The 16,798-nt window shown below is 40.4% G+C and overlaps 1 pseudogene; it reads right to left on the bottom strand.

The window, feature by feature from the left end:
* LOC149816997 (pre-mRNA-splicing factor SLU7-like) overlaps window positions 1-13,211 on the bottom strand; it is a 32,267-nt pseudogene extending 19,056 nt beyond the window's left edge.
* Between the last annotated feature and the right edge of the window lie 3,587 nt (window positions 13,212-16,798).

Here is a 16,798-nt window from a genome sequence, read left to right as displayed (position 1 = left end):
GGGTAATGGGGAGTATGACACCTCCCATTCTTTCTCCAGCCCCAGTTTCAGTCATAATCAACAACTGGGGGTACAATGATCGAGAGGAAGAGGTAGCATCACCCCAACAATCCGTTGGAGAATCGCCAGGGTCACGAGGACGTCCTCCATATAGGCACGTCCGGAGAGGTTCACTGGCAAATCGAGGTGGTAGGGGAGTTGCAGCATGTTGCTCGGGCTACGGCAGGTCTCGTTTCGGACAATATAGGGCAGGACCGAGCAATGCTACCAGTAGCGGGAGAAATCAGGAGCGACCCGGTGCATCCGGTCATGAGGGTGTTCAAGGGTCGATGGTGCAACAAGGTAGGGGCACTAATGTCATAGAGAATCAGTGCAACCTCTTCGGGGAATGGCCTTACTGAGGAGAGGCAGGGGACATATGAATAGGCACGCATACTTACGTGCTCTTAACAACATGACAGTGCCAGCACCAGTTAGGGTTCCTTCAGACTCCGAGGAAGAAGAAGAACCTACTTACACCCCTCATACCCCGACACCTTAGTGTTTGTTTTTGTTTAACTCATGTAATAAAGGCCTATGGTTGCCTAGTGATAGCAGTAAGTAACGGGTTATATTATGGAAGAAGCCGTGAAAAGTTGTAAAAATGTTGTTTTTATTAATAAATAGTAAGTTCTTACGACAAATGTGCAAACCTGTGTGGAAGCAAACGTAAATTTTAGTAATCACTTTACTCATATTGTAGTATGAGGACTCGTCAGGGAACATCGTATCAGTCAAGAGGTTCTCAAGTAAGCAAGAGACAAGCAAGCCCTTCTCAAGCAAGGCATGTGAGTGAGGGCTCTGCAAGGAGAAGTGTTGCAAGCCTCATTAGTCCTGTGTCTCCACACGCATTAGATAGTCTACCTCCAAGGAGCATGGGAGCAGAAGGTGGAGGTGCTTCACCAGTTTCACCTTGACATGAACGGGCTACAGTTGGTAGTGGTGTGCCTCCCGGCTATACCACAGAAATAATTTTGTATGAGCTATTACAAAATTCACTGCATCAAAGTCAAAACCAAGTAGCGTCTGAAAGCAATTCTTGGGCTGAGAAGTTCAAGAATATGAGAGTGCCCATATTCGACGGAACTCCTGGAGGAGTAGCAGCAGAGAAATAGATAATGCAAGCAGAGAAAGCACTGGATGTGATACAATGCCCAGAGGACCAGAAAGCATGGGTCGCGACATCAAACTTAATTGGGGATGCTGAGTACTGGTGGCGATCCATCAAAGATGTCCTGGAAAGTGGAGAGTTTGTTTCCTGGATTACCTTTAGGAACAAGTTCTACAGACAATTCTTTCCCAGGATCGAGAGGATGGAGAAAGAAGAAGAATTTAGAATGCTCAAATAGGGAAGTATGAGTGTAGCAGCCTACACCGCAAAGTTCAATTCATTATCCAGATTTGCGAAGGCTTTAGTATCTAATGAGAAGCAAAAATGCAAGCTATATGAGCGCGTATTAAAACCTGAAATTCTGAGGATGGTGGAACCTCTGCAAATTCGGAGGTTCGACAGGTTGGTGGAGATGGCATCTCGGTACGAGTTTTGGGATGCTCGAACAACAAAATCGGAGATCCAAGAGAAACCTAAGCAAGTACAACAAGGACAAACTAGTTCGTCGTCCCGAAGGTTTTTCAAGAAGAGGCAAGGCAACGACAGATCTTCGAAGCCACAAGAAGGAAGCAGTGCAGAAAACAACAATAAGCAGCAGGGAAAGAAGCCTGAACAACCAGAAACTAAGAAACCTCGATACCGAGGAGCACCTTCCAAGGGCAACAACTGTAGGACTTGCGGCTTCAAGCATGAAGGTCGTTGCGATGAAAAGAATATTAAATGCTACAATTACGGTCAAATGGGACACATTGCAAGGAAATGTCCCCAACAAGTACAGGGAGAAGGAGCAAAACCCAAGAAGAAACCAGTTGCTCCAGGATGAGTTTATGCAGCGACTCTGCAGGAAGCTTTGACTAGCCCTCACGTGGTGGAAGGTACACTTCAAATTTCTGGTGTTAGTGCACATGTTCTATTTGATTCAGGTGCTACACATAGTTTCATCACCCCTATTTTTGTTGCACTATTACCTATTTCACCAGTACCTCTAAAAATAAAGTATCAAGTAGAGACACCAGTAGGAAAGTCGATGTATATAGATAAAGTCATCCAAGGATGTATGGTACAAGTCGAAGAACGTCTATTGTCGGTAGACCTTCTAATACTGGACTTTAAGGGAGTGGATGTTATCTTGGGCATGGATTGATTATCTAACCATCATGCAATGATTAATTGTCGAGGAAAAAGTGTCACTTTTCAACACCCTGAAACCTCAACTATCATCTTTCAAGGCGTTAGAAAACTTAAAAAACCGATAATCATTTCATGTCTTCAAGCCAACCGATACCTACAGAAGGGCTGGATTGGATACTTGGCTTATATGAAGACTGAGGATGACGATAAACTTTCAGTCACAGAGGTAGAGATTGTACGGGAATTCGTGGATGTTTTACCGGAAGAACTTCCAGGACTTCCACCAGATAGGGAAGTCGAATTCCAGATAGATCTAGCTTCAGGTACAACGCCCATTTCTATTCCTCTATATAGGATGGGACCTACTGAACTTAAAGAACTCAAGGATCAACTGCAGGAATTGTTGGATATCGGATTTATCCGACCATCGGTATCACCTTGGGGCGCACCGATCTTGTTCGTGAAAAAGAAAGATGGGTCATTGCGTATGTGTATCGACTACAGAAAATTAAATGCGGTGACAATAAAGAACAAGTATCCTCTGCCAAGGATAGATGATCTATTTGATCAACTTCAAACTGCAGCCTATTTTTCTAAGTTGGATCTACGTTCTGGATATCATCAGCTAAAGATTCGGGAAGAAGATGTTGCCAAGACAATGTTTCGTTCAAGTTATGGTCATTATGAATTCCTAGTCATGCCTTTTGGGTTGACGAATGCACCAGCTACATTCATTGATTTAATGAACTGAGTATTCAAACCATTCTTGGATAAGTTCGTAGTGGTGTTCGTGGATGACATCCTCATATATTCGGCCACTAAGGAACAACATGCAGAACATTTGAGAATCGTTTTGCAAATACTTAGAGATCAGAAGCTATATGTTAAGTTCTCTAAGTATGCATTCTGGCTTGATCAAGTGTCATTTTTGGGACATATTATCAATAAAGAGAGAGTAATGGTGGACCCAACAAAAGTTGAAGCGGTAACCAACTGGCCTACACCCAAGAATGCCACAGAAATTCGAAGTTTTCTTGGGTTAGCTGGTTACTACAGACGCTTTGTAGAAGGATTTTCTATATTGGCAACTCCTATGACTAAGCTGACAAAGAAAAAAATGAAGTTCGAGTGGAATGAGAAGTGCGAGAAAAGCTTTCAAGAAATTAAGAAGTGATTGACCACTGCACCAGTGTTAGTTTTACCTTCTGGCACTGGAGGTTTTACCGTTTATAGCGATGTATCACATAAAGGATTGAGTTGCGTTCTGATGCAACATGGCAGGGTTATCGCATATGCCTCAAGACAACTAAAGGTGCATGAGATAAATTATCCAACTCATGACCTAGAATTGGCTGCAGTAGTATTCACACTCAAAATATGGCGACATTATTTATATGGAGAACAATTTGAGGTATTCACTGATCATCAAAGTTTAAAATATTTGTGCTCTCAAAAGGAACTGAATATGAGACAACGATGATGGCTAGAATTATTAAAAGATTATGATTTCGAGCTAAAGTATCACCCAGGGAAAGCTAATGTAGTAGCTGACGCACTCAGTCGAAAAGCATAATCATTCACGAGACTAGCTATATCAAGTCTGCTGGTAAGCATTGTAGAACAAAAAGCAGAAGTGCAATGTCTGTCGGGTCGATTGATGTTTGTTCAGACAACCTTAGGGTCAAAAATTTGGAACAAAATCAGAGAAAAGCAACTCTTAGATCAAGAGTTAGAAGGAATCATGTCAATAACAATTAATGGTGAAGATCCAAAATTCAAAGTAGACGATTAAGGCATGCTAAGATTTCGAGAGCGGGTATGTATTCCTAAGGATGAGAAACTTAGAAAACAATTGCTTGCAGAGGCACATCATTCAAAGTATTTCATTCACCTTGGAAGTACAAAGATGTACAAGGATTTGAAGAATAATTTTTGGTGGAATGGAATGAAGAGAGATATTGCTGAGTATGTTAGTAAGTGTCTAATATGTCAGCAAGTAAAGATTGAACATCAGAGGTCGGGTGGCCTGTTGCAACCACTACCTATTCCTGTATGGAAGTGGGCAGATATAACGATGGATTTTGTTATAGGCTTTCCTAAGACCAGAGAGGAAATGAATGTGATTTGGGTAATTGTTGATAGACTGACCAAGTCTGCACATTTTCTCGCATGCAAGACAATGTGTTCCTTTGAACAATTAGCTCATTTTTTCATAAAAGAGATAGTGAGATTGCACAGAGTGCCAGACTCCATTGTTTCTGACAGAGATTCAAAATTTACCTCCAAGTTTTGGCAAAGCTTTCAAGAAGCAATGGGAACTCAGTTGAAAATGAGCATAGTTTTCCACCCGTCGACGAATGGGCAGTCAGAAAGGACCATCCAGATATTGGAAGATATGTTGAGAGCCTGTACATTAGAGTATCGCAACTCATAGCACGATATTCTGCCGCTAATTGAATTTGCCTATAATAACAGCTTCCAAGCTAGTATTGGGATGGCTCCCTATGAAGACTTATATGGGAGACGTTGTAGGACGCTGCTATGCTGGGACCAAGTTGGTGAAAGAAAAACCTTAGGACCTGAATTAGTTCAGCAAATGGATGAGCAAATCAGATTCATTCATGAAAGACTCCAAGCAGCCCAAAGTCGTCAGAAAAGTTATGCAGATAAGAGGCGACGTGAGTTGGAGTTTAAGTTAGGTGATCACGTCTTCTTAAAGATATCACTGTTTAAAGGGGTAATGAGGTTTGGAAAGAAGGGCAAACTAAGTCCAAGATATATCGGCCCATTCGAGATTTTGAAAAGAATAGGTTCTACAGCCTATCAGTTGGCATTACCCCCATCGCTTTCCAGAATACATAACGTATTTCATATATCCATGTTAAGAAAGTACATGCCAGATCCTTCACATATACTAGATACAGTGGAGTCTGTGTTAGACATCCAAGAAGATTTAAGCATTCGGGAAGAACCAATTGAGGTAATTGAATTTAAGAAGCACAAGCTCAGAAACAAGGTTGTCTCAATGGTCCTAGTGCGATGGAAGCATCACAGTAAAGATGAAGCTACATGGGAGAATGAGGCAGATATGCACGCACAATTTCCCCAATTATTTTCAAGAAAGATTCAAAACGAATCTTTTTGTAAGGAGGGTGGAATTGTAGCGCTCCCCCCATCGTGGGGGGGTTACGGAAGGAGATGGGGACGACGCCCCTTCCTCTCCCACGAAGCAGAGCGTGGGAGAGGAAGCGAGCTGCCCCCAGTTAATGCAGAAGGAGGGAGGGGGTGACCGACCAACCCCCATGGCTATAAAAGCCATGGGGGGGGCTCCTCTCATTTCCCCATTCGATCACCAGAGGAGCAGAGAAGGAGCATGTAGGGAGAATCGGGAGGAGGTGTTGCAGCCATCGCCGGTCGCCGTCAGGTAAGCCTCTCGCTCTCATTGGTTGTTTGAATGCAGGGGGTCGCCGGCAACCTCACGGTTGCCGGCGAGTTGCAACAAAACAGGGAACTGCATTTCAATAGAAGAAGGAGAGTGATAGAGGGATTTCCCTTCTGTTGTTGTCACCCACTGATTACGAAAATGGGGAAGGGAGGACCGCCTGCCGCAAGGAGGCAGGAGGTCTGGCCGCTGCCCTCATCACCGCAGGCATCGGCCCATCTGCAGAGGTTGCAACAGTTCGACAACAATGATGTTGCTGGAATTCTTGCAGAGAGAAAAAAAAATATATACAGGGCCTGCAGACCGAGTCACTCACATTGCTCGGTTTGGGCATGACTCGGGCTGAGCCAGGTCAGTGCAAACGGAGCCATAAGTGCTTTGGCAGACCAACTAGGTCTGGACAGACCTAATCGGGGTCTGTTTTCTTGGTAACTCAGTCTGGACGTGTCCAGACCAAGCCAAACAAAAAAAAAAAACAAAGCCAGGAGGTGCGTGTTGTGACAGACCGTCTCGGTCTATTCGGACCGAGTCGAGTCTGAATTATTAGCAGATCGAGTCGGGTTTGTAATAGTAGACTGTTTCAGCTCAGACTATAAGTGGACCCAATATGGGTCAGACCGACTAAGTCTAGACCGAGACAAATCGGATGCGTGTGCGATTGATTCATCGAGTACGGTGGAAAAATTGAAGTAGCGAAGACTCAATTTTTCCATTACAAATTGGATTCGGGTTTGGATCTCAGTTTGGACCCAAAACTCAAGTTGGATTCGATTAGACGACCTGATTTAGATTCAGACAAACCCTTTTCAAGCAGGTTTGGATCAAGAATACCGAATCCATGATCCAAATCATAATTGAGTTGAGGACCTAAGTGGTCAAATTCTATTATGGATGTGGATCTTAAAGTAACCTGAAGTAAAGATGACTTAGAAGTCATTGAAAGAGCAAAAAGACCATTTTGCTCTTGATACGCCTACAAAGCATACAAGGCATAACTAAGTGTCCCGAAGTCAAATCCATGTGATTCTCGAATCCATGGATTCTACTGCTTGGGTAGAGTCTATTAATAGGGGATGTGTGAACAAACTCTGAAAGAATGGAGTCAGAGTTTGACAAATAAGTTTAAGGGTGTTTTGGTAATTTTGAAGATACGAGGTATTCGTTGTTTTCAGATCAAGGGTTGCAATTGGAATTTAAGCGTTCCAGGTAAGTGAACATTTGCAAATTCTTCCTTAGTTGATTAAAACACATGTTAATTAGTTTAGGCATCTTTATACATGATTCCATGTACTTCAAGTATGCTAGTTTTGTTTATTGTAAAGAGACACTGTTTTGCATGCCTAGGAATCTATAAAGTTCAAGTGTGATGCTTAAACCTTATCATGCATAGTTTCTGAGTTATGAAATAAAAGTAGCATGACATGATTGCATGTATGAGATTGATGTGTTATGTGAAAATTGAGAGTAGAGTTTCAGAGTCTCAAGGTAGGTATTACCTTGGGAAATGTCACGCTTATGCCTTAGGAGGGGCATTGTAAGTGTCGTGAATTAATCTGTGGTGGGTTGTCATCCTTAACAGTTCAGACATGTAAACATGTGTTAAAAGTAATTAGTGGATATACATTGAGGATTGTATAACGCACTAAATTCAAGATGTGAATGTTGAGTAAAAGTTGTCTATAGGATGACCACCCGGTGTGTGATGGGAACTCTACTAGGAGGCATGGTCTAGGGTAATGTTGAGGTGTGTACCTCATGAGTAACCTGAGAATATCTCAGATGTTTCTAGGTGACCCTTAGGGGTTAAAACATTGCACACTAGACACATGTAGGACGTAGCATGAACCACAAAACCTTGAGGGTAGGTATAGCTCCTTAAGACACCTTGGGGGCAGCTATAGACACCCTGGCTCTTCGGCTAGCTACCGTTTGAGTCCCTTTGCTCCCGGCTTGCAACCGGCGAGCTGCTGCAGCACCTGTGTCCGTAGTCTGGGCCAGTTTGGACTAGGTTGTTTGTTAGTGGTTCATAAGTCTGGCCAACATTTTAGACTCTGATTTGTCTACATGGGTTGCTACGCCCGAGGAGGCTATGTCCGGAATAGCCGATTAGAGTAGAAGAGATGTTTGAAAATGATAATAGAGATGCGGTAAAAGGGGTAAAACTCATAACTAACATGTGTGCATAAGTAGCAAATTAAACTAAGACTAGGAGCTTAGAGCTCACTACAGTTGCAACGGTCGTGTCTATTTGTAAATGGAATCTTACTGGGTTGTAGACTCACCCCCTTCTTTTGGTTGCAACTGTAGGTTCAAGGACTGCTGCCATCACTCACAGTACTTAGTATGACTCTGCCACATCCGATACATCAAAAGTATGGTTTTCATTTACTTTTTATTCTGCTTTTGTCTTGGATGGTTATGGTATTGTAAATGGATGTATGGACATTCAAGTATTGAATAAGAGAAAAAAAATTTGTAGCATGATTTTGAGCTATTTTTGAGATTATTGAGTAATTTTCCTCTAGGAACTAACGTCCACGAACCCGGGCTCGAGACGCCCCGGATTAGGTCGTTACACTTGCACTTCCACCGTATCGAACTTCGCACTAGAGGAACTTGAAGAAGCCACTAACAACTTTGAACCATCGTGTTCTATGGGTGAAGGATCCCTTGGGCCGGTATGTCCTGACTTGCACACCATCTAGACTTTTTGCCATCCCATGAAAGTGCAATTCATTTATGTGCAATGGACATTTTTTACCAAAGAACAAAGAAAAGAAAGACTGTTTACTGTAAACTGAAAGTTATCACCTTAACTAAGAATCTCCTAGTTTTCATGTTGTCTCAGATATACCTAGGTAGATTAAGGAATGGTTGTCTGGTTGCCATCAGATGCGTGAAAGTGAAGAAGAGGCAGAGTGCCCCCAATTTCACTAACCTTATTGAACTGATTTCGAAACTCAGGCACCGTCATTTAGTCAGTGCTCTTGGACATTACTTTGAGTATTACCTTGACGATTCTAGCATCAGAGGTATCTTTCTGGTGATTGAATATGTGCCTAATGGGACACTCAGGGAAAATATTTCTGGTACTGGCGTTCACCATGTTGTTGGTTTTTTTCATGGTGTTTTTTGGTAGAAAATATTAACAAAAAAAGAGGGAAAAAGAAAGCAGAAACAGTCTTTTAAATTGGGAATATATTGGGGTCTGATATCAATGGTTGTTTATCTTTTTTGTGTTTAATTTGTCATGGGAAGCAGGTGGAGAAAACCTCAACTGGACCCAGAGAATATCAGTTGCTATTAGCATAATGAAGGGTTTACAATTTTTGCACAATGGGATTGTACCAGGATTTTTTGGAAATGATCTAAAAGCTACAAACGTACTTTTAGATCAAAATCTAGTTGATGAAATTAGCAGCTACAATCTGCCTGTTTTGACTGAGAACACGAGAAAAGAGGTAATTGACAGAGAATCTGAGTTACTTTTTACATCATCTGAGTCCTGCTTTTATGCTCCTCCTGGAAATTGTGTTTTTAGCCTGAGTTGCTCTTGGTGCTCATGTTGTGCCACAGGTGGGAATAGGATTTCTTATAAATGGATCGAAAGAAGCTAATGCTCTTGTTAGGTATGAAATGTTTCATAGCTGTAAGTTCAATCCTGATAAGTGCAATTGTTATGTATATTGTACACGAATGCTTATTGATTACTTGTTAGCTTTTCCTCACTAGGCATGTCCATACTTACTGCAAGTTTTATACGTTGGAGGTTTTTCCTATTTTTGAACTTTTTGCTGCACAAAATATCGATCATTTTGTTTACACGATTGTGTGCTGAATTAGTGATTCTGCATTGGTGTTACTTTCCAGGAATAAACAAAGGGATAAGATCGATATTTATGACTTTGGTGTTATCCTGCTAGAAATCATCGCAGGAAGACTGATTTCGTCAATGGATGAATTAAAAGTGCCAGAATAAGGCAAACTAAGCATTTTAAAGTACCCATGTTTCATGGACGTAGCACCATATTGGCTACAGGGTCTTGTGTAAATGGACTCTGAATAATTGTTGGAACAACAAGTTGCATTTAGACATCATCAGTGCATCAGTGCTGATATTGGCATATTCAGGGCCATGAAGAATCAGCAAAGTCATACAAAAAGGCTGATGTAAGCCATCATTGAATGATGTGGGGTATTCTTGCAAGCAATTAGCCTTGTCTTTTGCATCCCTAGGTACATTTTTCATGATCTCTCAGCCAATATTGAGGAAGATGCACACACCACATGAACGTTTGTTTGTGTGTGTGTAATTTTTGAGTTTTACTAGGGAGAAATTTGCTTGTCTTGACTAAGACCTGTATATTGTGAAAGTCATTTTGTTTGGAGTGGAAGAGTATCATTCATATGTGTCTTTTGGGCACAACAAAGAGAGTTCCACATAATATTGAGTTTCTGAAGTGGTAGGGATTCTGCACACCACTGTTTGGAGTCTGGTTACTGTGCAGTTGTATGTTTTGGGCTTATCATTGATATTTTGTTGTGCTTGTGGTGAAAAGACAAATATTCTGCAGATAGAGCACTCATTTGGTAATCCTGTCAGTTGCTAGGAGCAATATCAACAAGGTTGAATTCATTTACTCCATTCAATTAATCCCAGTTAACTTAGATGGCATTAATTATGCTTTTTTCCAGCAACTTCTGTTTGAATAACATTGTTAATTTCGAACTGCTAATTTTGGTGATTATCTTTAATCATGATTGAGTTAAAAGTGATGGTGCGATCTTGTTAATTTTCAGGCATAATGCTTTCCTTGGAACAGGTATGCATAGTTCTATTTTCTAACGTTGCTTTTATGCATTTTTTTTGTCTCTTCTATGGCTTTATAATGTTACTGTCTTCTTGTAGTGGAACATCCTGCGTGACAATGTGGAAAAAATTGACAAAGCAGTAACAAAAAATGCTTAGTGTAGATGGATGTCTATGGTACTTGTAGAGTTGGTGTTTCTTGATCTCAATGACTTTGGCATGCTTTTGCAAGGCAATGAAACCTTTTTGCCGTTTGTTTCTGACATTATGCTTTTGATGTCTAAAGGTAGTGCTTAAAACTTTTTCAGTAATAGTGTGTTTGTTTTCTGTATACCATGCTTTTGTAGATAGTTGTCTCTGTCTTCAGATCAAACCTAAGGAAATGTGTGCAAGTATCTGGGAAAGCATCACTTTCTCAGGTTTAGAAGAAAAGGAAGCTGTAAACGCTTTCAAATCTCCCACGACCACGACCTCGGCCACGATGTCCTCCTCTACTTCTTCCTCTCCCTGCATATTTCTTCCCCCAAATAATGAACAGATCTTGGTAGTCATATGCTTGTGTTGTGGCCAATATGATAATGTTCAATCTGTGAGATGTCTTCATTGGGGTCAAACAATTCAAACATGGTTTATGACATTAAATGATTCATATGTTGGAAATAGTAGGAGTATTCAACTAGTTGTAAAAACATTCATTAACCTTAGCATCTTCTTACAATAATGGTATTAGAGTTTGAAGGATGTAACATGTGCACGATTCTTCATCTAATTTATGTTTTTCAACATTTTGTTTGGCAGGTGATATGTCATGACTGTTGCAGGATGGAAACGAAAAGTTCTTCCCTGACATTCAATTTTGGAAAAGAGCTGCTGACCCCATTCTCGTACATGATCCTTTTTCTTCCTTGATGTGGGTTTTATTTTGTCTACCAATTCCTCTTCCTGCATGGGAGGAATCATTTGTGCCTCTTGTTCATTTGTTCTATTATGTTTGTGTACTGTAAGTAAATGTTTCATTAAAACACTAGAAAATACACTTTGACTCTCTTTTTATTGTCTAAAAATAGGTTATACATGATTATTTCAAAAAAAAATTATCGATATTTATATTTCAATTTATTTTATTTTATTTTTTTTAATTTTGCGATGGATTAGTGACGGATATTGTCCATCACAAAACCAAATCCATCACTTATTTAGCGATGGATCTTATCCGTCGCTAAAATAGTGACGGATTAGCGACGGATATTATCCGTCGCAAAACCAAATCCCAGTTAATTTAGTGATGGGTTCGTGACGGATCATGTTTGTCGCTAATCTGTCACAAATTAGCAATGAATTAGTGACGGATAATATCCGTTGCTAATTAGCGACCAAGAATATGTGACCGACGCATTCTGTCGTTAAACATGATTAGTGATGAATTAGCATCGGTCGCTAATTAGCATTTTTCTTGTAGTGTTATCGTGTTGTCACATATTTGACATGAAGGTCAAGCACAACAAGCAACCATGCCAAATTAATAAAAAAAGAATCAAGGAAACTATAAGTCTTACCTGACCCTTAATGATTCGGCCGTCACGATCATACTCAACCTCTCGTTCACTCTGGCCCAGTAGAAGTTTCCTTAGAAGTTCTTCTTCAGAAGCTGCATTTCCATACTTTTCCATGATAGATTCCTTCGTTTGAGACTTCAGCTTCTCTTTTTTCACTTTAAACTCTTTGTAATGTAGTTCATCTTGAGATGGGGCTGCCTGCATATGAATATCTTGTCCCTTCTCAAATGCTTCCCAAGCATGAATATTGAGCTGCTTAAACTCTAATGCTTGCCCACTTGCAAGATATTGGTTATCTTCCTGAAGCATTGCCACAAAATAAATTAGTATACTGTTAGATATAGGATAAAAAATACCGGACTAGTCTTGGGGAACAACTACCCTCACTCTCTATATCCATAGTAAGAATGCTTACCTCATAGAACTTTTCATTGGTATCAGCATCTGGAAGGGGGTCCTCCCTCATGGATCGAGTTTTGGGATCATAATACGCAGAGTTGACATCAAGATTTAAAAGATATTTGGTTGTATCTTCTCGGATACGCAAATTCCTGGAGATAAAAATAAGCATTTGGAGAACATTGAGAAACACATAAAAGACAACTGACAAATGGAACCCAAAAAACTAGAGAGGAACTTTCTCAATAAGAGCTGAAATTCAGAAAACAATAAAACCTGAAAGTGCCTCATATTACCTGACAGTTCCTGTGCTGCCACCACCGGTTGTTCTTACACGTTTCTCAACCCTTGCAAAATCCATCTGCTTACTCTCGTCAACCTTTGCTTCATCAACCTTCATCTCATCTTTATCAACATCCTCATCACTACTGTCATCACTATCTATCTTCTTATTGTTTTTCTCTTCCAATTTTTTCATCTGTTGCTCTTTCAGATATTTCCTTCGAGCTTTTCATCCCTTGCTTCATATCTCTGAATAACCCTAGCATATGTAGAAGCATCGTAATCATTCCAGCAATCACGTTTCCCCTCATAATCAAGCTCAAATGTCTCTATTTTCTCATCTGGTGCTATATGCTTCTTGGTCCATTTTGCACCTACCTTCCGAGGGATTTCAATGCATGACTTGGTGTCGTGTGTCATAGCTCCACAGCTTATATGCATAACGCAAAAAACATGATGAGTTTTCTATATATACGAAGTCCAAAAGCGCGACAAAAAGAATATTTATTGCAGTTTCGAATTCAGGTAACCATAGAAAAGCTAACAAATTCCAGTTGTTTTCGGTGGTCCTCTCGAGATTTAAAGGCCACTGCAAATGTAAAATTTGACAAAATTCCGACTTTTAATACCAAAAACAAAAGCTAACAAATTAGAAAAGCATAATCACATGCATTTACTCTTATGTCAATCAAAATCGACATGAAAAACAAACACCAAAATATATGACTAACATTCTATAATCTATTTATACAACAAAGAACAACAGACAATAGTCATCTTCATATGAATATGTTCTCGGAGAAATAAAGATCAAATTAGCAAAATTCACATTAAATTTTTAGGTATCCAAAAGGTGTCCATGCTCCGTAGAAGCCTCGTAGGAACTAAGATATGATATGCAATTCATAATTCTTATCTAACCACACAAACAGAAAGAGCATCAAAGCATGACCTATTGGCAAAGGATAATAATCAGATTAAAAGCAAGACTAGTTGAAATTCATTAGAGAGTTTTTGTTACAGGAATACCGTGGAAAGCAGTATCAACCAAGATTTTCACGCTTGAATGAAAAAACTTCGTTCAAATCCAAAGCTGAAACAAAATTTGGTGTTCCACGGGAGGGTGTTTTGATACACTTACATATCCAAGAAAGTGCCTGGCCGTCCAAATTTATATATTGGAAAATCCTTCACAAAGAAACAATTGGCCATATGGAAAAAACCATAAAAAAGAGGTTTCGCTTTCTTCCAATTAGAGCAGAGAGAGAGAGAGAGAGAGAGAGGCAAGCACGATGATTAGGAATCAAGAAACTCAAATCGGTCTGAATATTTTGGTCGAACCAATTACAACAAATATTCAACAAAAGACAAAAGCTTGCCTGATGAAGTCAACATCTCTACGGCGAATCAAAGCCCGATCGAAAGGGGAAGCACGACGGCGGTGATATAGTGTGCTAAAAGATATTTTATTATACTGTAAAGGAATGATGCAGTAATTTTAATTTAATAGAATAAGTGATGTTCGTACGGTAAGGGTCAAACCTCAACCCAATTTGAACTGACCAGACCAAGCCTACCTTGGTACAAGAGACGTGTGTGTGTTAAATCTTGACTGAGTCGAGCTTAGTTTACTAACTGAGCTGGCTCAGTTCTAGCCGAGCTTAGCTTGGCTGGCTACGCGACCAACGAGAGGGGGGGTGGGCTTGGTAGTAAGGCCGAGCCTGGCCTACTCCCAGTCTTGCAATAGGGGCTGGCCCTATCAGGGCTCAACTTGGCTGAGAGGTGCGACAGGGGCTGGCACTATCGGGCTCAGCTCGACAAAAACAGGGAAGAAAAAAAAAGGGAACCGAGTGTTGCCCATGCCCAGTTCAAAAATTATAACCTGATTCTCTATCAAGGTTCGCGTGATCCATGCTATCCAACGGGCTTACCCTACCTCTTAGGATCGACTAACCCATGTGCAGACCATTCACGTGGAACCCTTCCCCTCATCCAATGGCCAAAGGGCTGGGCATGGGGTCCCTGTCCAGAACCTAAAGGTGGGTGGTGGCCTCAGTCGCCCCACTTGGTCGACAGGAAAAAGAACAAAAGCATAGGGGGTCCTTAGCACCCTCCCTCTTGGCAAGCCAGAGCCACTAGCAGTGGTGGCTCTGGTTTTGCCGATAAAAAAAGGGAAGAGAGGGAGAAGGAAAGGGGGAGGAGATCTAGGGGACAGGCTGACCATAGGGATAATACGACTAAAAAGCAGAAGCAAGCAATGTCAGGCCAATTATATACTGCTATATTTCAAGAAACCCATGACAACGCTGATGTGGTACAAGGTACCCTCTTTATTTCAGAAATTTTAGCACATGTGTTGTTTGATTCAGGAGCCACATACAGTTTCACCACCCTATCTTTTAGAAAATTATTTTGGTTGTACCATCACAGTTTGACATTTCTTATTGGATAAAACCACTTATAGGAAATTCCATAATAGTAAATACAAAGTATAATAATTGTGTGGTGTGTATAGAGAACCATGAGCTGCTGGTAAACCTTCTGCAATTAGAATTCAAGGAGTTAGACATGGTCCTAGGCATAAACTAATTATCCAACAACCATGCCACTATCGATTACAGAAGAAAGTGCATTAGTTTTCAAAACCCCTAGGCTCCAACTTTCATATTTTAGGGCATTAGAAAACTAACCAAGCTAGTTGCCATATCCTGTCTTAAGGCCGAAAAATACATTCAAGAAGGATGTGTTAGATTTTTGGCCTATGTGAAGACAAAGAAAAAGGAAAACCTCACAATAGAGGATATGAAGATAGTGCGAGAGTATGCAGATGTTTTTTCAGAGAAACTATAAGGTCTTCCCCATGACCAAGAGATTGAGTTTCGGATTGACCTTGTTTCGAGAACAATACCCATCTCTAAAACCCCTTATAGAATGGGACTCATGAAACTCTAGAAACTCAAAGAGCAACTTCAAGAACTATTTGAGAGAGGCTTCATACAACCATATGTATTGTCGTAGGATGCTTCAATACTTTTTGTCAAGAACAAAGATGGATCACTGTGAATGTGTATTGATTATCAATAGTTAAATACAGTGATTATCAAGAATAAATACTCATTACCATGAATAGATGATCTATTTGATTAAGTGCAAGGCGCAGTGTATTTCTCGAAATTGGATTTGCGTTTGAGATATCACAAACTAAAGATAAAAAAGAGGATGTAGCTAAGACAACCTTTCGTTCAAGATATGACCATTACGAGTTTTTGGTCATGCCTTTTGGGCTGACTAATGCACCAACTATATTCATGGATCTAATGAATGGAATCTTTAGGCCATACTTGGATGAGTATGTAGTGGTGTTTGTTGATGACATCCTTATCTATTTGGCTACAAAGAAGCAACATAAAGAGCATCTGAGGATAGTTCTGTAGACACTTAGGAAACATCAGTTATATGTTAAGTTTTCAAAGTGTACATTTGGGTTAAAATATGTGTCTTTTCTAGGGCACATCATCTCCTTTATCAGGCACACCATCTCTAAGGATAGCATCACGATGGACCCAACAAAGATTGAAGCAATCATGAATTGGGCAAGACCTAAAAATGCTACCGAGGTACGTAGTTTCTTGGAACTGGCTAGGTACTATCAGTGATTCGTCGAAGGTTTCTCCATGCTCGCAGCCCCAAGCACTAAGCTTATCAAGAAAATTTGTAAGTTTGAGTGGAACAATAAGTGCGTGTAGAGTTTTGAGAAAATTAAGAAACGGTTGACTACCACTCATGTCTTGGTTTCGTCTTCTAGGCTAGGTAGTTTCACCATTTATAATGATGCTTCACATAAGGGGGTTAGGGTGCATTATGATGCAGCATGACAAGATGATAACTTATGCATCTCGCCAACTGAAAACACATGAAGTAAATTATATAACACATAACTTGAAATTAGCTATTGTGGTGTTCACTCTAAAAATATGGGAGCATTGTCTGTATGGAGAACAATTCTAGGTGTTTATCAACCACCAAAG

This window comes from Nuphar pumila, chromosome 14 (assembly GCF_984573655.1).
Source record: "Nuphar pumila chromosome 14, dmNupPumi1.hap1.1, whole genome shotgun sequence".
Lineage (NCBI taxonomy): Eukaryota > Viridiplantae > Streptophyta > Magnoliopsida > Nymphaeales > Nymphaeaceae > Nuphar > Nuphar pumila.
Note: the sequence above shows the minus strand (reverse complement) of the source record. Positions and strands in the feature narration are given on the sequence as shown.